General features: G+C 36.5%; 1 long non-coding RNA gene across 1 annotated transcript; it reads left to right on the forward strand.

Annotated features, from left to right (window-relative positions):
• The first annotated feature begins 18,843 nt into the window (after nt 1–18,843).
• Nucleotides 18,844–20,675, forward strand: LOC129887559 (uncharacterized). Its single transcript, XR_008766434.1, has 3 exons — nt 18,844–18,904; nt 19,835–19,944; nt 20,591–20,675. It is a non-coding gene; the product is annotated as an uncharacterized LOC129887559 (long non-coding RNA).
• The last annotated feature ends 1,855 nt before the right edge of the window (nt 20,676–22,530 follow it).

Below are 22,530 nucleotides of genomic sequence, written 5' to 3' on the forward strand. Positions count from 1 at the left end.
CTTTAAAGGAAATACAATTGCCGCTAACTCCAAGTCATGAGTCGAATAGTTCTTTTCATGTACCTTGATTTGCCTAGAATCACAGGCTATTAATTTACCATTTTACATCAACACACAACAAAGGTCAACCCTTGAAGCATCACAATAAATAATAAACCCATTGGATCCCTCTGGTAATATCAACCTAAGAGCAGAAGTAAGCCTATCTCTCAATTATTTGGAAGCTTTTCTTAGAAGCCTTGAACCATTGGAATTTCACCTTCTTTTGAGTCAAAGTAGTCAAGGCGATGCAATGGATGTCTATAATAACTGGCTAATCCCAATAAACTCTAAATATCAAAAGGAGAAAAAGGACTAAACCAATTCTTTACCGCTTTGATTTTATGAGGATCAACCATAATACCTTCACCAGAGATAATATGGATAAGGAAAGCAACAGACCTAAGTGAAAACTCACACTTGCTAAACTTTGTAAACAACTGAAGGTCCTTGAGGAGTTCCAATACAATTCTCAAATGAACAATATGCTACTCTTCACTTTGAGAGTAGACCAAAATATCATCAATTGACAAATTAGAAGCATATCCAAATATTTCTTGAACACCATGTTCATCAAATTCATAAATGCTGCGGGAGCATTCATTAGTCTAAAAGGCATAACCACGAATTCATAGTGACCATACCAAGTTATAAAGGTCATCTTTGAAATTTCATATTCTCTTACTCATAGTTGATAATAACCTAATCGAAGATTAATCTTTAAAAGGCATCTTGCTCCTTAAAGTTGATCAAAGAAGTCATCAGTAGTTGGAATATGATACTTATTCTTAATGGTGACTATGTTCAATTGTCGGTAGTCAATGAACATTCGAAAAGAACTATCCTTCTTTTCTGAAAAATTGTAAGACCCCAAAAGTCAAAAAGTTAGAGCGAATGAGAAATTCTCAATTGGACTGATCTCTAGTTTATGAGTCACACTATGAATTGTAGACAATTCTACAACCTATAAGAGTGAGTTGTAGTGTGAACCCCATAGCTTGCTCAAGACCAACTTCAAAGGAAGGTATTACGACCTAAGTTTATGACCCGTAATCCCCTAGACGACTCGTAGACACAACTCATAGGAAGACTTTAGATGCTAAGTTCATAATTCCCCCAGGGTTAAGTCTACTACGTGATAGGAAAGTTTAGTAAGGTTATTACATGTTAGGAATGACTCATAATTAAACTTTTGAGACCAATGTATTTATAGGTTTTGGGACTTGCAGGACAGGTTATGTCTATAAACCATAGACAAGTTGATGAGTCATAATAATGACTAATTTGGAAACTTCAGAGGCTTGATTTTAGCCCATTTCTCAAACCTATAGGACGAGTCATTTTGACATCTCGTCATCTTCTCTACGATCCGTAGGGTAAATCTGTAAAAGTTTTAATGAAGGTTATTTATTTCATTTCCCAAATTTGGTTCAACAAACCTAGACACAATTATGGCCAAGTTCAACCCTATATCTACCCAATACTTTGTAATTTCCCTCATTTTAAACCATTCTCCTAAAAATTTGTAAGGTAAGGAACTCAATTCTCTCAAGGTTTCTCTTCAAGCTCAAGCTAGGATTTTTAGATTTATTCAAGGTTTCTTCTTTAATTCTTCATGAAATTATTCAAGGTATGTGGGGATTGCTCCATGAGTTCCTTTCACCCATAGAGTTCCAAATGTTTCTCAAAGTTTCTTTTAATTTTTAATTTATTATGAACCTTAGATTTAATGAATTACATTGGACTGTTTCAATTTTATTTTGAACTGATGTCAAAGTTTATTCTAAGCATGTTTCTTCATGAATTTTATGATTTTAAGTTGAATTATGAATGCCCATGAATAAAGCTATCTCAATTATGATTTTAATGCTCAAAGATGATTTTCATGAGTTAATTATGAGTTTAATAATTTTCAAGCAAACTTTTCATGATTTAAAGTTGAGATTATGATGTTAATGATGAATTTATGATGATGGTCAAGTTATGATCAAAGGAAATTATTATGGTGTGATAAGTCCAATTTTTACACACTCATGGTGCAGATGGTGATAACTACAATTCTCACCGAAGTTATGAGTTCTTATAAATTACTAAAGTTAATGAGCTACTCCTAATATGTTTTATTGAGATGGATTGATAGGTAGTTACTATCTTTCCCTATTATGTTATGATCATATTTTTATGCATTTTCATTGGGATATTGACTAAGAACCAAGGGCTTCTAGGTGGGGATTGGTCCAGTAACGTAGTTAATTACCCAAGGGAATTCTAGTAGCAACCTAAAGTCCCAAACTACATTACCTGCATAGGATTGCCTTCATGGCCTAGCTAGTGGATCCGCATATATCACAATTGAGTTGAGTTGAGTACCATGATGGAGTATATCCTGCCAAGGTAGCCTCTCCCTTCTCGATGTGCGTTCCATCAGATTTTACGTTATAACTCATATAGTCTAAGATATCGATTAAAGGTCTTATCCCACATAAGCTAAAGGTCAAGGAATGAGTTTCATGATGAAGATTTATGATATGCATTGACCATGAGTTTTTATACTTTTTCAAATATTTTAATCCTTACTCATGTTCATTATGATTGGTCATGCATCTTATGGCATATTATTCATGTTCATGTACTTATTCATGCATATCTCATATACTTAGTACCTTTTATGTACTAATGCATATTTTTCCTACATTGTCTCATAATATAAAGTTGGATAACACTCACATCATCCTACTCATAGCTAAAGTTGCATAGATATCAAGACTTGGTGAGTCCTCATCTTATCGAGGGTAATGACTTAATTTATGTTGCTACTATTTCTACTTTTTCATATGTTTGGGTGAGCTAGGAGCTAGTCCTAAGTCCCCATCAAACGCTAGACTAGAGGCAAGTTTAGATGCCATATGATGTAGTTCAGATGGACATCTATTGAGTTTCTATCCCTTAGTCCAATCCCCCTTGAGTTGATTACTTTCGCTTACTTTTAATATGTTTCTCTACCTTATGTATGCGATTTATTCTAAGATAAATAGGTTTAGGTCCCTCGCATCCCAATCGATGTGTTGTGGCTTGGCCCTTGTTTGAGTTGTGACAAACTTGGTATCAGAGCAGAAGGTTTAGAATAGTCCTAGGGAGTCTAACGTGTCGTGTTTAGTAAAGTCTTATTTAGTAATGTGAAGCACGCCACATCCATGAATAGGAGGCTACGAAATATCTTAGGAAAAGTTTCACTTATATCATCATCTATATCATATGGTAGAGTGGTTAAGCCTTTCCCTTTAAAGCTTGTTCTTTGCAAGTTTTAGTATATGCCCCCACAAAGAGACCCCGTTAGAAGGAATGTGGTTGAAGAGGAGAAACAAGCTCCGAATAATCCTTTGAATGATCAAGTCTCCAATGCCAAATTCCAAGCAACCTTTCAAGTACTTGTACAAGACGTTATGGCCAAATTAACCATGAAGTGGTTTCTCCTATTAAACCAAATGTGGATATGAAGGCGATAAGAGTTCTTAATTTGATGAAGATGAATCCTCCAGAATTTTGGGCTTCTTAGGTGGAAGAGGATCCACAAGTGTTTATTAATAGTGTTTACAAGATTGTGGATATTATGGGGATTAGCCCGATGGTGAGGGCAGAGTAGGCCACATATTAATTAAAGGGTGTTGGTCATATTTGGTATGATCAATGGAAAATTTAGAGGCCTAAAGAGGTAGATCATATGGCTTGGGATGAGTTCAAAGTAGTGTTTCTTGATCACTTTTTTCCATTGGAGTTAAGGGAAGCAAGGGTATATGAATTCATCAACCTTAAGCAAGGTGGTAAGAATATGAGGGAATATGCCTTCAAGTTCACCCAATTGTAAAAATATGCTCCATTCATGGTTGTCGACTCAAGATCCCATATGAGTAAGTTTGTGATGGGTGTGTCGGATATGGTCTCAAAAGAGTGAAAGATAGCTATGTTGATTTGGGGGGGATATCTCTAGACTTATGACCTATGTAGATAAAATAGAGAGTGAGAATCTAAAGGAGAAAAATAGGGAGGCCAAGGATCGATGGTGGTGATTTCTCTAATGCTAAGTCCGGAGGTAGTGGATGCCCTCATTTTTGCTAAAGGTACTTCGTCCAAGGGTTTTCTAATACCACTACTCCAAAGCTTGACAAAGATAGAGGCCCAGCCCAAACCCTTAATGAGGTGTTCCTATTATCCAAGTTACTCCCACATGCAGAAAGTGTGGTAAAAATCACAAGGGTGAATTTCTAGCTGGGTTGAATGTGTGCTACTGATGTGGTAAGCCAGGGTATCATGCTAAGGAGTAAAAGGTAAAAGATGATCATCTTCAAGGCCAAGTTACTCATGTAGGCCAAGTTTCTCTAGTTCAACCAAAGGGTGGTCAATACAATAATCAGTTCTATAGCCTTCATGGCAGGCAAGAGGTAGAGGAGACTCCCGATGTTATTACCGGTATGTTACAGGTATTTCACTATGATGTTTATGCTTTACTTGATCTAGGTGCAAATTTGTCTTTTGTTTCCCTTTGTGTGGCCATTGAGATTTGATGTTAGCTCTAAAAAATTATTATAGCCTTTCTCCATTTATACTCTTGTAGGTGAGTCGGTTGTGGCTAAAAGAGTCTATAGAAGTTTTCCAATTTAGGTTTTCCATAAACTTACTCTATGTGATCTAGTTGATCTTGAGATGATTGATTTTGATGTTATCCTTGGTATGGATTGGCTATATGCATGCTATGATTTTATTGATTGTAGAACCCTAGTGGTTAAGTTTCAATTCCCAAATGAGCTGGTTCTAGAATGGAAGGGTAGTAATTCTGTGTTCAAAAGTCAATTTATTTCATGCCTTATAACTCGAAAGATGATTTCCAAGGGTTGTATCTACCATTTTGTTAGATTTAGGGATGAAAGTTTCGAAACCTCTTTGTTTGTGAGAAAGAAGGATGGTTCACTATGTATGTACATTGACTACTGGCAATTGAACAAAGTGGCCATCAAGAAAAAATACCCAATTTCGAGGATAGATGATTTGTTTGACCAATTGCAAAGGGGAAGTTACTTATCTATGATTAATCTCCATCCTGGTTATCAAAAACTAAGGGTGAGGGAGTGTGATATTCCCAAAATGGCATTTCGAACAAGGTATGGCCATTATGAGTTCCTAGTTATGTCGTTTGGTTTGACTAATGCCCCTAAGGCATCTATGGCCTTGATGAATAGGGTGTTCAAAAAATATTTGGACATGTTTGTAATTATGTTTATTGATGATATATTGGTATATTCTCGGAATGAGGAATACCATGCTAATCACTTGAAGATTGTGTTGCAAACTCTAAGAGATAAGCAATTATTTGCCAAGTTCAACAAATGTGAGTTTGTCTAAGGGAGGTAACATTTCTTGGTCACATTGTGTCCAGTGAAGGGATTATTGTTGATCCTAAGATAACCAATGCGGTTAAGAATTGGCGTAGACCATTATCTCCTTTGGATATTAGGAGTTTCTTGGGCCTAGCCGGATACTATAGGAGATTTTTGGAAGGATTTTCATCAATCTCATCACCTTTAACTAAGTTAACTCAAAAGAAGGTGAAATTTCAATGGTCAAAAGCTTATGAGAAGAGTTTCCAAGAGTTGAAAGACAGTCTCACTACCGCTCCTATCTTAACCTTACCGAAAGGGTCTGATGGTTTCGTATTGTATTATGATGCTTCAAAGATTGATCTTGGTTGTGTTTGATGCAACATGGTAAGGTAATAGCCTATTCTTCAAGGAAACTTAAGGTACATGAACAAAACTATGCAACCCATGATCTTAAACTAGCGGCGGTTGTGTTTGCTTTAAAGATTTGGAGACACTATCTTTATGGTGTCCATGTTGATGTATTCACCGACCATAAGAGTTTACAATATGTGTTTATGCAAAAAAACTTGAACCTTCGGCAAAAAGAGATGGCTTGAATTGTTGAAGGACTATGATATGAGTGTATTCTACCATACAGGAAATGCCAATGTGGCTGCCGATGCACTAAGTAGATTGTCAATGAGTAGTGTTGTACATGTCACACCCCGATCTTAACAAGGTGTGATGGGCACCCGAACCCATGCTCGGAGCCGAGCGAACCCGTTACCTCATATTACATACTTAATCTATTTAGACTTGTACATCAAAAGAAATAAAAAACAGAGCTAAGCTTTCCAAATCTTGCTTTCCAAAATCCATCATCCCATAAAACTCGTGACATGCGATATAATAACCTATCAGCTGGTGACGCCACTTACAAAGCTGACACTCTATACCCACAACTCTGTCTGCAAAGTCTCTAACTTCGAATGAAATATCATAGCGCCTATACTCTGACTCGGCAGCACTCCAGGAACAAGTTGAGTTGCTAACCCCACTACAATATCTTCTATAATAGCTTCTACTCATCTTGGTGTACCTGCGCGGCATGAAATGCAGCCCCTGGAGAAAAAAGGGGTCAGTACGAGTAATGTACTGAGTATGTAAGGCATGAAAATCAGCATAACAAAGAACATAAGGTATGGACAACCATATCATTAAATCATAGACATATAGTGAGATAAGAGAGTAACCTGTACATATGAGTGCCCTTTTAGGCCGGATGCCATGCATGCTTGTCTTTTTCTTTTAAAACATTTCTTTTTCATATACATAGAAAATAGAACATGTCATATCACCCACATATATCCCGTGTCCGGGTATCCCGCATCCGGGATGGAAATTACTCCAACTGATCAGGTGGGAATGCATCTATAGTGCCACATATACACCTCCCCATATCCCCTATATACATATACATATACATATAGACAGCATGCAGGAGAGCTCAACGAAAGTCGTACATTTATTAGAGTGACGGAAGGTCAGTAACCTCCGATTGTATTATAGACTAACCATGGTCGCTTTGTCTCACCTTGAAGGAACAATTATTATAGGATGATGCTATCAATGAAGGATAATATTAAGAGAACATAGAATAAGGTCACAATCTTGTAAGGCATCAAATCGTATACATATGCACATAGGACCAATTTTTAAGATTCGTAGAATAATCGGAATGAGCTATGGATTGTACCTTTTGAAAATTACCATGGATTATATCAAAATAAAATTTTTAGAATCATATACACGTATCTAAGCACGAGAAAATATACTTTGGAAACTCAAGAAAATTGGTCATCCTAGTGGCTCTACGAATAGGAATTCCTTGAAATTGTGTAAAATGTCTTATACTTGTTTCATAAAAACCCATGCTAAAGGAAAGAGTAGCTCTATATACTTATGTCAAAACATGCCAAGAGAAAGAAGAGTAAACCTTTGTTTTGGGAAACTATAGACATTTTGGAAAACATTGACGGGTTATAAGAAGTCATTTCCTTGGGACCATTGACACCTAGCTTTTGAAAACAAAGAAAATATGGAAGCACTTATGAAACCATAACATCTGAATCATACCTTGAAAGAAAAGGGTAAGCCTTACATACTTATGCCAAATACATGCCAAAATAAGGAACGGTTAGCTTTACATACCTGTGTCATGCCTTACTAGCTACGGTTATGCGTCCAACTTGTTTTTTTACATTCAAGAGAGTTGACATAGTCATTAGATTCACCACCATATACTTGTCTTAATCCTTCAAATAAATTAATTTCCAATCTGCCGAAATTTCGGCAGCATCTCCCCTATAAATACACCATCCCCGAGATCTCAACTCGTCCACCATGTCAACAACCATATCAACAACAAAAACCAGAAGTATATATAAAATAAAATCACCTCAACTTTACACAACACAAGCTCCAAACAACTAGCATAAAACTACGATACCAAAATAGAGTTTTTAACCTTTATTTCATAAAATCTTTAACCATACCAATCGGGGGGTCGTGTGTCTGCAACCAGCAGCACCAACACCCGTTTTAAAACACTTTAAAGCCCTGAAACACGCAACCCAACCAGCTGCAACTGCAGCACCACAACGACAACACACTACGCGACTTCGATTTAACTACTACGACTTTAATTTAGTAGTTTCTAACATCAAGCATACTTATACAATTTCTCTATTTCCAGCCATATTTAGGACATGTAATACACCTCATAAAAACATCATAAACTCCAACTTGAATGGAAAACCCTTACCTTGCCCAAAACTCATCAAACTCGTCGAAACTTGCCTCGGAAGCTCTCCTAACGCGGCTAGAACTTTGGGACTGCTTGGTGACGTTTTGGTGATGCTCCAAACCATAAATTTTCATTACTAATACCTTCATAACATCATGGTACACCCTATATAATTAATTCACAGGACGAAATCGGAAAACTTACCTCTTTTCTCCTCCAAATCCGTAGGTCTTTCTCTCTAGTCTAGAGTTTCTCTTCTTCTCTTCTTTTATTTTCTAGACTTTTCTTGAAATAAATGGAACTTAATGAGTCATAAGATGACTAAAAGGTCATCAAAATATATATATATATATATATATATATATAGGCTACTTTAAGGGGTGACACATGTCAACCCTTAAGTGGTGACACATGTCAACCCTTAAGTGGTGACACATGTCAAGCCCTAAGTGGTGACAAGTGTCAAGCCTTCATTGGGCCAACACCTCTCTCTCCTCCAATGGCGGGCTGCCATGTGTCATGTGAGGCCCACCCCTACATGAATTTTCTTGAACACATTGGTTATGAAATTCCCGATTTACCCCTAGCCTTCTACAATATTACCATAGGCCACTTTGCGAATTTTCTTTTTGCCCTTTGCCTTTCCCAATATTTCCACACTATTAATGTTCATAAATAATATTCATAACCAACTTGTATAAAAAAAAATTAGAAGATGGTCATTCCCTTCCCTTTACCACAGCTATTTTAAAATATCCAACCGTATAGAATACGAGATATAACATCCTACCCCCCTTTAGAACATTCGTCCTCGAATGTTCAACTGACCTTATGGAATGTTTTAATACTTCGGGAGGTTCCTCTTATAGTTTTCCTTTTCTTTATGACCATTCCTTATCCCTCACTTCATTCTCCTTATACTCGAATTCCTAGGTCTTACACGAGTCCTCATTCCACGTTATGGGTTTCCTTTTCTGGTACTTGAGAATATTGTGATCCCTCTTTGTCCTAATATAATATGGTCTCACGCATTGTCAGTGATTTCTCTTGGGAGTTTCACTTACTGAGGTTTCCTTACTTTTCACCTCTTTTTAATACTTTGATCTCTTTGTTTTCTATCCACCAACTCTCTTTATTTCCCAAATATCGTTCCACCAAAATTTCAATCTTAACCAATAATCAAATAATAGTAGCGTACGTTGTAACACTTGTGCCCTTTATTCTTGCTGTCGCTCGATCTTTGGTACCCTTGCGTGATTAATGCCTTCCTTACTGTGACACCAGTTGCTGGAACTCATATATTCACCGATACAATCGTACATGGAGAATCCTACACATTTATATGTACATGTATATATATACCATCGACTAGCCCACAAAATACTTCCAAACGCTGTTCAAGCATATCCTTATTTCAGAGCTGTGATGCACTTTTTGTCTCTTCACCAGCCTAATCTACCTCGTCTTACGCGGCCTCTTAAGGTTTCCAGCCATTCTATAAACTCTAGTTTTTCCTTAGGTTACTCTAACCTCTCATTTGTCTCTTACGTCTGAATATATAGAACTTGCATACTTCCCAGGGGGTCACCCATCCTAGTACTACTCATGCCCAAGCACGCTTAACCTCGTAGCTTTGATGGAATTAGGTGCATTAATGCCGATATAATCGCGTCCACTTCTTCGCATGACCTTTATTATAATATCGGGAGTGAGTCGAGGTCTTACAGATGCCGAGACACTTTCGTAACACGTCCTCCTTTTACAATTACTGTTTTGCCCTTTTTGATCCTCAATCTTCACCTTTCGCTTTCGCGCATGACTATCTTTTGTCCAGGACTCCCAGATTTTCGAGGCTAGTGATCGCACCTTCATCGCCATGCCAAATCCTTAACCTCTCTGAAACAACGCATCTCACTTATGTTTATTTACAGTATTTCCTTTCCACGCTTCTTTCTATTAGGCGTACCCAGTCTGGCAGGATCTCCTTACCATGTCCACTATTCAAAATTTGTGTGTAGCAAATATCAACAGTACTTCACAGAACATACAACTATATGACACAATCCAGCCATCCAGTATTTCCAGTTTCAGGTAGCAAAGCAAATATATCCAGACTTACCTCTATAACTCGTCATATCGTTACTCACCTCCTTCTGTCGCGTATAAGACTCATATAGGGGATCTCTTTTCCAATGATTTGGTTGTATCGCACGATCTAGGATGGAAAGAAGGTCAACAATCCCTACATGCCCCGCAACCTCCTTCTTAAGAATGTGGCCGGCTTCAAATCCATAAACAAGACTCTACTAGACACGACTTTGCAGACAACCCTTAGACCGACCTGCTATGATACCACTTTGTCACACCCCGATCTGAACAGGGTGTGATGGGCACCCGACCCCATGCTCAGAGCCGAGCGAACCCGTTTCCTCATATTACATACTTAATCTATTTAGACTTGTACATCAAAAGAAATAAAAAACATAGCTAAGCTTTCCAAATCTTGCTTTCCAAAATCCATCATCTCATAAAACTCGTGACATGCGACATAATAACCTATCGGCTGGTGACGCCACTTATAAAGCTGACACTCTATACCCACAACTCTGTCTACAAAGTCTCTAACTTCGACTGAAACATCATAGCGCCTATACTCTGACTCGGCAGCACTCCAGGAACAAGTGGAGTTGCTAACCCCGCTGCAACATCTTCTATAATAGCTTCTACTCGTCTTAGTGTACCTGCGCTGTAACACCCCAAAAAGTCTTTTTTTAGCAAATACCTAAATTTTTGATTTAGAGTATTTTTATAGTAAGGATATATTTTATGTTTGCACTTCTTGAATGTGAACTTGATGACATTTAAACTTGTTGGAAGTGTTATGGTGTAGTTATATAAACTACTCCTACTATGATTATCTTTTCAATTTATTAAATGGACTAGATATTTACAAAAGTGGGAAAACTTCCTTTTTGTTATCATTTATTTTCTCAATTCTTTAAGTTTCTATCCTTTCCACCTTATCCTCTCCACCAACCCTTCAATTTCCTTTTTTTCTTCAAGAAATACAGAAACCAAAACCTCCCTTCTCTCACATATTCATCCACCAAATCGATCATCAAGACTTTCCTTGCTTGATCCCCAAACAAACTCCACACGATTGAGGTAAGCTATAAACCCGATTTTGGAATTGACTGTTGTTAGTGTTTTTAGCATAATCTCTTATATAAAGCTTTGTTTTAAGTGATTCAAGATGTTCTAGAAAGATATTTTATGTTTACAACTTTCGTTCAGCTCTCAAAACTCAACTCTTCATGTATTTACTTGAAACTGGGCGAGAAAGTACATGGCAAGTGCTGCCCAGAATTCTATTTATGCAAACTCTACTTGTACTGCGGTTAGTGTTTTGACGATATCGTTTTGTACAAAATGAATTTTGAGTTGATTTCTATTGGGTTGGAAACTAAAGACATAGATCTACAAGTTTGGTGAAGGGTATAAAGTCCATTTTTGCCTTTTTCAGTTCCCAAACTTAGATACAACTGGACAAGTATGTCTGTCCAGATTTTTGATTTTTCAAAATTTATCATGTGTACCTGTTAGTATTTTGGGGGTATCTTTTTGTATAAAATTCTTTTTGAGTTGATTTCTGTTGGGTTGGAAACTAAAGACATATATCTACAAGTTTGGTGAAGGGTATAAAGTCCAGTTTTGCCATTTTCAGTTTCCAAACTTAGATACAACTGAACAAGTATGCCTGTCCAGATTATTGATTTAAAAAATCTGTCATGTGTACCTGTTAGTGTTTTGAGGATATCTTTTCATACAAAATGAATTTGGAGTTTATTCTTTTTGGGTTGCAAACTTAAGACATATATATAAAAGTTTCATGAAGGGGATAAAATCCAGTTTTGCAGTTTGGAGTTTCAAAATTTAGATTCAAGCTGCGATACTTGACGTTCCGAATTTTCTGTTTTGGTAACATAATTCGGGTTGAAACATTCTAGGCTTAATTGCAATAATAAATCTTGTTTTATGTAAATATTATGGATATTCTGGAAATTTAAATAAGATATTTAATGGTATTTTTAAGGTTGTTTATAGCGTGTGCAAGTTGAAGAACTTGAGACATTTGATGGCCTACGGTTTGAACTTTTGAAGTCGTGTGGGAGTGTTGAATTGTTGTATGCTAAAAGGGCTGAGGTTTGTGTATAACTCTTGTTACCTGCTAATATATTGAAAGCCTATCTTGGTATATTTATTATTTTCTTGAAATATGTCTTGTCATGTTGGTATCTTTGGAAATTGTAAGACACTTGTTTAACTCGCTCACTTGTACAGATTGTTTGATCACTTGACATTCTTGTGGACTTTGTCCTTCTTGTGGCTGTGACTTTGTCACCATTGGCATGCCTCTTGTTTCGGACCCTTTGCCATCTTGATTATGGATTTTTAATTCGTCTTAAGTATGGAAGTTGTCCATTTTAAGTACGAATTAGGAAGCCATTTTTAATATGGTTCTTGGGTCTCTTGATTATTGGGTGTTTACTCTTCTTGATACAGGGCTCCGGTCCTTCTTGAGACTTAATCATGTTTGGTGTGAAGGCATGATATACACATTGGGCGAAACTAAATGTTAAAGCTTGTTAACGTGTTTTCATGAATTATTGACACTTAGTTTTTTTTATCGAACTTGATAGTCATGATATATTTGTTGTCTTGATTTATTTGTTATGTGTACATTTGTGCTGCCATGACTTGAGAAAATAAGTTGAAGAACCCAAAGGCTTCAAACTTGTAGTTTTGCACCACTAAGCTTTATGCTTAGCGATAGTTGTTTCTATCATAGGAAATGTCCGAGAAGATGCTTGAGGTTGGCCATTAGAGATGAAGTTTTGGGAGCTTTAAGGGAGATCACATTTGCATATAGGCATATATATTTTGTAGTATTTTGGGACGTATATACGATTTATGGTTTGCTTGTGTATTTGTATTTATGTACGTATTTCTGAGAGTTGTAACTTAAAGATTGTTGCTTGTTTTGTAAATTTTGGGGTATGTACATTTCTAAGTTTTATGAAGTACTAAATTTCCCTTTGGAGGTAGAATATTTGAATGAAGCATAAATTATCATAATACATGATTGTCTCGGAAGCTATTTTTTTTTTTAAAATAAAAACTATTTTGAGAAGTCGCCCGTCTTAAATTGAAATTTTTATTTGATTCAATTGAGGTGGAAAAAAATTTAAGTTGGCTAACAACTTACACCTTTCATTTTTTTTTGATCATATAAATGGGCCTTACGGAAAGTTATATATATTTTTTTTTTTGTGTCACGAATTTAATATACGTTTTTTTTGTAGTAGCATCCTCCCTGGAGGGTTGCTACAAGTGTTGGTATCAGAGCCTAGGTTTGTGGTTCTAGGAATTTTATTGTGCACACTTGTTTTTTTTTTGTTTTTGGAAGGATTGGGTTATATTAGTTAATCACTATAAGGTAAATAGTATATTTAATGCATATAAGTTGCAAATGTATCATATTCATGTCCCTAATGCAATGTGATCTTCACTTTTGAAGGAGTTAAGTTATGGCCTCTTCTTCTCGTAGACCTATGGAAGCTGCTCGTGAAGATACAGGTGACTCTCATTCCCAACCTCATATACAAGAAGGAATTGGCGAACAGTCCTCGGGTCAATCTATTCCTCATACTAGTGGGTCTCGTGTGGGAAATCAACAAGGAGTAAGAGTTGGTCCACATCCTCACATGAGCCCTAGTACTCACGTTATGAACCCTCCTTTTCAACAAATGGCTGATTTCTTTCACCGTATGGCTGAAATGATCCATGACCCCCGTGGGTTAAACTTTGAAAAAATGAGGAAAATGGGTGGAGTTGAATTTGAAGGTACTATTGATCCCACAGATGCTGAACAATGGCTTGAGCGCATGGAGAGAGTGTTTGAGCAGGTAGAGTGTTCTTATGTTGCCAAATTCAAGTATGCCATCTCGTTATTGCAGAAGGATGCTTATGACTGGTGGGTAGGTGTGCCAAATGCAAAAGAAAAACCTCCAGTTCTTACTTGGGATGATTTTGTTAAAGAGTTTCATATGAAATATGTCCCGCCTGCTTATTGTGATGCTAAGAAAAAAGAGTTTTTGAATCTAAGGCAACGAGGCATGTCTATTGCTGAGTATCAACAAAAGTTTCTTAGACTCTCTCATTATGCTGGAGGCATTATTACCGATGAAAAAGATAAATGCAGGAGGTTTGAAGATGGCCTAAACGATTCCATCAGAAAGAATGTGGCAATCCTGCAACATGAGAACTTTTGTAAATTAGTTTCTGCTGCTTTCACTTGGGAAAGACTTGATAAGGAAGAAGCTAGTAGACATGAAAATAGATTCCGGAAGCCTAGGTCAGATTTTGGATGTCCATCCAAAAAGGGAAGGTTTGATGATTCTAAGGCTGGTAGTGTCAACAAGTCAAATCAACAGAAATAAAGCAGACTAGATTTTTCTACAACTAGTACCCCGAGTTATAGCCAAGGCAAGACTCGTGTTCCCACTTGTGCAGAATGTGGAAAGAATCATTATGGTGCTTGTAGGAGAGCTTCTGGTGCTTGTTTTAATTATGGCAGCTTTGATCATAAAGTGAAGGACTGTCCAAATCCTAAAAACGTTCCTCTCGTGTATACTGAGGGCTCAGTGCAGAAGTCTTCTAATAATCCTCCACAAACCAATAGAGGTGCAAGGCCTAAAACCAACCAAGCAGCAGGGGAAAGTGGAGCAAATCAAGCTAGCAGGTCTAGAGCTACTGCACGAGCTTATGCTATGAGGCAGAGAGATGATCAAGAGGGACAGGACGTGGTTGTCGGTAAATTTGACTTATATGGCTTATCTGTGTTTACACTATTTGATCTTGGCTCTACACATTCCTATATTTGTTCATCACTGGTTCTTCCTGAAAATGTGAAATCTATGAGACTTAACTTTGATGTTCTGGTTGAAAGTCCTTTGGGTTACCAAGTTGTCTGTAATCGAATTTACCAAGCTTGTCCTTTTATGATTCAAAACTTGATCTTTCTTGCTGATTTGATTGAAATGCCTTTCCACGATTTTGATATTATTATCGGTATGGATTGGCTTTATAAATATCATGCAATAGTGGATTGTAGGTCTAAGCAGGTGACTTTTAAGGACCCTACATTTTCACACATTATTGTACACGGTGAAAGATCATTTTCATCTAATATTATTTCTGCGGCCTTAGCAAGAAAAATGATTCATCAAGGTTGTAGTGCATATCTTGCTCACATAATTGATACATGTGTGGAAAGTCCTAGCCTTAAAGATATACCTACTGTGTGTGACTTTCCTGAAGTGTTTCCAGAAAATCTTCCTGGGTTACCACCAGAAAGAGAAGTTGAATTTCCGATTGAGCTCATTCCTGGATCTACTCCTATTTCTATCACTCCTTATAGAATGGCACCAGTAGAATTAAAGGAATTGAAAACTCAGTTGCAAGAACTTCTTGAGAAAGGTTTTATTCGTCCAAGTATTTCTCCTTGGGGAGCCCCTGTGCTATTTGTGAAGAAGAAAGATGGTACTCTTAGACTTTGTATTGACTATAGACAATTGAACAAAATAACAATCAAGAACAGATATCCACTACCAAGGATTGATGATTTGTTTGACCAGTTGAAGGGTGCAAATTTATTCTCAAATATTGATTTAAGGTCTGGATATCACCAACTGCGTGTTAGAAAGGAAGATGTTCCTAAAACTACTTTTAGAACTCGATACGGTCACTATGAATTCTTAGTGATGCCATTCAGATTAACTAATGCTGCTGCAATATTCATGGATTTGATGAATCGAGTATTTAGGCCTTATCTTGATCAATTTGTGGTGGTCTTTATAGATGATATTTTGATATATTCCAAGAATGAAGAAGAGCATGATAAACATCTTCGAATTATTTTGCAAATTCTGCAAGAGAAGAAGCTTTATGCTAAGCTTTCTAAATATGAATTCTGGCTCGGTGAAGTGGCCTTTCTGGGACATGTTGTGTCAGCCGAAGGGGTGAAGGTGGATCCTAATAAAATTGAAGTAATTATTGAATGGAAACCACCTAAAAGTCTAATTGAAGTAAGGAGTTTCTTGGGTTTAGCGGGATACTATAGGAGGTTTGTTAAAGGCTTCTCCATTATCGCCTCCCCTTTGACTAAACTCTTGAGGAAAAATGTCAAGTTTGCATGGGATGACAAATTCCAAGAAAGTTTGAAAAGCTCAAATCCTTATTGACACAAGCTCCTATACTTACTCTACCAACTGAAGGTAAAGAATATTTGATATATAATGATGCTTCTCATCATGGTTTGGGTTGTGTCCTGATGCAAGAAGGGAAAGTCGTTGCATTTGCTTCTCAAAAATTGAAACCACATGAATTGAACTATCCTACTCATGACCTTGAGCTCGCTGCCATAGTGTTTTCCTTGAAAATTTGGAGGCATTACTTATATGGAGAAAAGTGTCACATATTTATCAATCACAAGAGTTTGAAGTACTTGGGCACACAGAAAGAATTGAATTTGAGGCAACGTAGATGGCTTGAACTCATTAAAGATTATGACTGTACCATTGACTATCATCCTGGTAAAGCCAATGTAGTTGCAGATGCTCTAAGTCGCAAAGCCTTTGCTAGTTTGTCTATTAATCCTTTGACTTCATTCCTTGACTTATGAGCCATGAATGCTTGTCTTGCAATTAATTCTGATGGGTCTATTGTTGCTAGGTTGCAAGTCAAGCCAGTTCTACTTGAACAGGTGAAAAAAGCACAACAGTTAGATGAGAAGCTTGTGAAATTAATCAAAGAAGTTCAAACTGGAGGAAAGCTTAATTTTACTTTATGGGAGGATGGTGCTCTATTTTATCATAATAGGTTATGTGTTCCAAAGGATGACAACTTGAGGAAAGAAATTTTGAATGAAGCACATACATCACCATATGCAATGCATCCTGGAGGAACAAAAATGTACCAAACCATTAAAGAACACTACTGGTGGAATGGTATGAAGAAGGATATTGCGGTATATGTTTCTAAATGCTTATCTTGTCAACAGATAAAGGCCGAGCATCAAGTCCTAACAGGATTATTACAACCCTTATCAATACCTAAGTGGAAATGGGAAAAAATAACCATGGACTTTGTTTCTGGGCTTCCACGTACCCAAAGAAATCATGATGCAATTTGGGTTATAGTTGATAGGCTCACTAAAAGTGCTCACTTCTTGGCCGTCAGAATGGACTACCCACTTGAACGTTTAGCAGAATTGTACGTTAATGAGATTGTGAGACTACATGGAGTTCCTGTTTCTATTGTATCTGATCGAGACCCAAGGTTTACATCTAGATTCTGGACTAGCTTGCAAAAAGCTTTGGGCACTAGGGTGAACTTTAGTACATCTTTCCATCCTCAGACAGATGGCCAATCCGAGAGGGTGATTCAAATTTTGGAAGATATGCTTCGAGCTTGCATTATGGAATTTGAAGGCAGTTGGGACAGACACCTAGCCTTGATAGAATTCGCTTATAATAATAGCTACCAATCAAGCATTGGCATGCCACCCTACGAAGCCTTATATGGGAGGAAGTGTAGAACTCCTCTTTGCTGGAGTGAAGTTGGTGAACGAAAACTCATTGGTACTGAGATTGTGCAACAAACTGAAGATAAGGTAAAAGTCATCAAGGATCGTCTAAAAATATCTTCAGATAGACAAAAGTCATATGCTGATCTAAAAAGGCATGAAATTGAGCATCAAGTTGGCGATAAAGTATTTTTAAAGGTTTCCCCATGGAAAAAGATTATGAGATTTGGCCAAAAAGGAAAACTTAGTCCTCGATTTATCGGGCCTTATGAGATACTAGAAAGAGTAGGACCAGTTGCATATAAATTAGCTTTGCCGCCTGAGTTGGACAAAATCTACAATGTATTCCACGTTTTGATGCTCAGAAGATATCGTTCTAATCCATCTCATGTTCTTCCAGTAGAATCTATTGAAGTTAATCCAGATTTAACGTATAATGAAGAACCTATCCTAATTCAAGCTCGTGAAATGAAGCAGCTTAGAAACAAGAGAATTCCCTTAGTAAAGGTACTTTGGAGGAACCATTCTGGAAAAGAAGCCACCTGGGAGAGAGAGGAAGACATGAGGACTCAATATCCATACTTTTTCCATGACTAAAACAAGATAAATTTCGAGACGAAATTTCTTAAGGGGGAGAGAGTTGTAACACCCCAAAAAGTGTTTTTTTAGCAAATACCTAAATTTTTTATTTAGAGTATTTTGATAGTAAGGATATATTTTATGTTTGCACTTCTTGAATGTGAACTTGATGACATTTAAACTTGTTGGAAGTGTTATGGTGTAGTTATATAAACTACTCCTACTATGATTATCTTTTCAATTTATTAAATGGACTAGATATTTACAAAAGTGGGGAAACTTCCTTTTTGTTATCATTTATTTTCTCAATTCTTTAAGTTTCTATCCTTTCCACCTTATCCTCTCCACCAACCCTTCAATTTTATTTTTTTCTTCAAGAAATACAAAAACCAAAACCTCCCTTCTCTCATATATTCATCCACCAAATCGATCATCAAGACTTTCCTTGGTTGATCCCCAAACAAACTCCACACGATTGAGGTAAGCTATAAACCCGTTTTTGGAATTTACTGTTGTTAGTGTTTTTAGCATAATCTCTTATATAAAGCTTTGTTTTAAGTGATTCAAGATGTTCTAGAAAGATATTTCATATGTTTACAACTTACGTTCATCTCTCAAAACTCAACTCTTCATGTATTTACTTGAAACTGGGTGAGGAAGTACATGGCAAGTGCTGCCCAGAATTCTGTTTATGCAAACTCTACTTGTACTACTGTTAGTGTTTTGATGATATCGTTTTGTACAAAATGTATTTTGAGTTGATTTCTGTTGGGTTGGAAACTAAAGACATAGATCTACAAGTTTGGTGAAGGGTATAAAGTCCATTTTTGCCGTTTTCAGTTCCCAAACTTAGATACAACTGGACAAGTATGTCTGTCCAGATTTTTGATTTTTCAAAATTTATCATGTGTACCTGTTAGTATTTTGGGGGTATCTTTTTGTATAAAATTCTTTTTGAGTTGATTTCTGGTGGGTTGGAAACTAAAGACATATATCTACAAGTTTGGTGAAGGGTATAAAGTCCATTTTTGCCATTTTCAGTTTCCAAACTTAGATACAACTGGACAAGTATGCTTGTCCAGATTATTGATTTACAAAATCTGTCATGTGTACCTGTTAGTGTTTTGAGGATATCTTTTCGTACAAAATGAATTTTGAGTTTATTCTTTTTGGGTTGCACACTTAAGACATATATCTAAAAGTTTCATGAAGGGGATAAAATCCAATTTTGTAGTTTGGAGTTTCGAAATTTAGATTCAAGCTGCGATACTTGACTTTCCGAATTTTTTGTTTTGGTAACATAATTTGGGTTGAAACATTCTAGGCTTAATTGCAATAATAAATCTTGTTTTATGTAAATATTATGGATATTCTGGAAATTTAAATAAGATATTTACTGGTATTTTTAAGGTTGTTTATATCGTGTGCAAGTTGAAGAACTTGAGACATTTGATGGCCTACAGTTTAAACTTTTGAAGTCGTGTGGGACTGTTGAATTGTTGTATGCTAAAAGGGCTGAGGTTTGTGTATAAACTCTTGTTACCTGCTAATATATTGAAATCCTATCTTGGTATATTTATTATTTTCTTGAAATATGTCTTGTCATGTTGGTATCTTTGGAAATTGTAAGACACTTGTTTAACTCGCCCACTTGTACGGATTGTTTGATCACTTGACATTCTTGTGGACTTTGTCCTTCTTGTGGCTGTGACTTTGTCACCATTGGCATGCCTCTTGTTTCGGACCCTTTGCCATCTTGATTATGGATTTTTAATTCGTCTTAAGTATGGAAGTTGTCCATTTTAAGTACGAATTAGGAAGTCATTTTTAATATGGTTCTTGGTTCTCTTGATTATTGGGTGTTTACTCTTCTTGATACAGGGCTCCGGTCCTTCTTGAGACTTGATCATGTTTGGTGTGAAGGCATGACGTACACATTGGGCGAAACTAAATGTTAAAGCTTGTTAACGTGTTTTCATGAATTATTGACACTTAGTTTTTTTATCGAACTTGATAGTCATGATATATTTGTTGTCTTGATTTATTTGTTATGTGTACATTTGTGCTGCCATGACTTGAGAAAATAAGTTGAAGAACCCAAAGGCTTCAAACTTGTAGTTTTGCACCACTAAGCTTTATGCTTAGCGATAGTTGTTTCTATCGTAGGAAATGTCCGAGAAGATGCTTGAGGTTGGCCATTGGAGATGAAGTTTTGGGAGCTTTAAGGGAGATCACATTTGCATATAGGCATCTATATGTTGTAGTATTTTGGGACGTGTATACGATTTATAGTTTGCTTGTGTATTTGTATTTATGTACGTATTTCTGAGAGTTGTAACTTAAAGATTGTTGCTTGTTTTGTAAATTTTAGGGTATGTACATTTCTAAGTTTTATGAAATACTAAATTTTCCTTTGGAGTTAGAATATTTGAATGAAGCATAAATTATCATAATACATGATTGTCTCGAAAGCTATTTTTTTTAAAATAAAAACTATTTTGTGAAGTCGCCCGTCCTAAATTGAAATTTTTATTTGATTCAAGTGAGGTGGAAAAAAATTTAAGTTGGCTAACAACTTACACCTTTCATTTTTTTTTGATCATATAAATGGGCCTTACGGAAAGTTATATATATATTTATTTTTTTGTGTCACGAATTTAATATACGTTTTTTTGTAGTAGCATCCTCCCTGGAGGGTTGCTACATGCGCGACATGAAACGTAGCCCCCAAAGAAAGAGGTGGTCAGTACGAGTAATGTACTGAGTATGTAAGGCATGAAAATCAGCATAACACAGAACGTAAGGTATGAAAAACGATATCATAGAATCATAGAACATATAGTGAGATAAGAGAGTAACCTGTACATATGAGTGCCCTTTTAAGCCGAATGCCATGCATGCTTGTCTTTTCCTTTAAAACCATTTCTTTTTCATATACATAGAAAATAGAACATGTCATATCACCCACATATGTCCCGCGTCCAGGCATCCCACGTCTGGGATTGAAATTACTTCAACTGATCAGGTGGGAATGCGTCTATAGCGCCATATATACACCTCCCCATATCCCCCATATACATATGCATATACATATATATATAGACAGCATGCAAGAGAGTTCAACGAAAGTTGTGTATTTATCGGAGTGACGCAAGGTCGGTAACCTCTAATTGTATTATAGACTAACCATGGTCGCTTTGTCTCACCTTGAAGGAACAATTATTATAGGATGAGACTATCAACGAAGGATAATATTAAGAGAATGTAGAATGATGTCACGATATTGTAAGGCGCCAAATCGTATACATATGCACATAGGACCAATTTTCAAGACTCATAGAATAATCGGAATGAGCTATGATTCAAAAACCAAGATAAGAGTCATGTCAAGTACCTTTCGAAAATTATCATGGATTATATCAAAATAAAACTTTTAGAATCATATACACGTATCTAAGCACGAGAAAATATACTTTGGAAACTCAAAAAAATTGGCCATCCTAGTGGCTCTACGAATAGGACTTCCTTGAAATTGTGTAAAATGTCATACACTTGTTTCATAAAAACCCATGCCAAAAGAAAGAGTAGCTCTATATACTTATGTCAAAACATGCCAAGAGAAAGAAGGGTAAACCTTTATTTTGGGAAACTATAGACATTTTGGAAAACATTGACGGGTTATAAGAAGTCATTTCCTTGGGATCATTGACACCTAGGTTTTGAAAACAAAGAAAATATGGAAGCACTTATGAAACCATAACATCGGAATTATGCCTTGAAAGAAAAGGGTAAGCCTTACATACTTATGCCAAATACATGCCAAAAGAAGGAATAGTTAGCTTTACATACCTGTGCCACGGCTTACTAGCTACGCTTATGCATCCAACTTGTTTTTCTACATTCAAGAGAGTTGACATAGTCATTAGATTCACCACCATATACTTGTCTTAATCCTTTAAACAAATTAATTTCCAATCTGCCGAAATTTTGGCAGCATCTCCCCTATAAATACACCATCCCCGAGATCTCAACTCGTCCACCATGTCAACAACCATATCAACAACAACAACCAGAATTATATATACAGTCAAACCACCTCAACTTTA

Source organism: Solanum dulcamara, chromosome 1, assembly GCF_947179165.1.
Source record: "Solanum dulcamara chromosome 1, daSolDulc1.2, whole genome shotgun sequence".
Classification (NCBI taxonomy): Eukaryota; Viridiplantae; Streptophyta; class Magnoliopsida; order Solanales; family Solanaceae; genus Solanum; species Solanum dulcamara.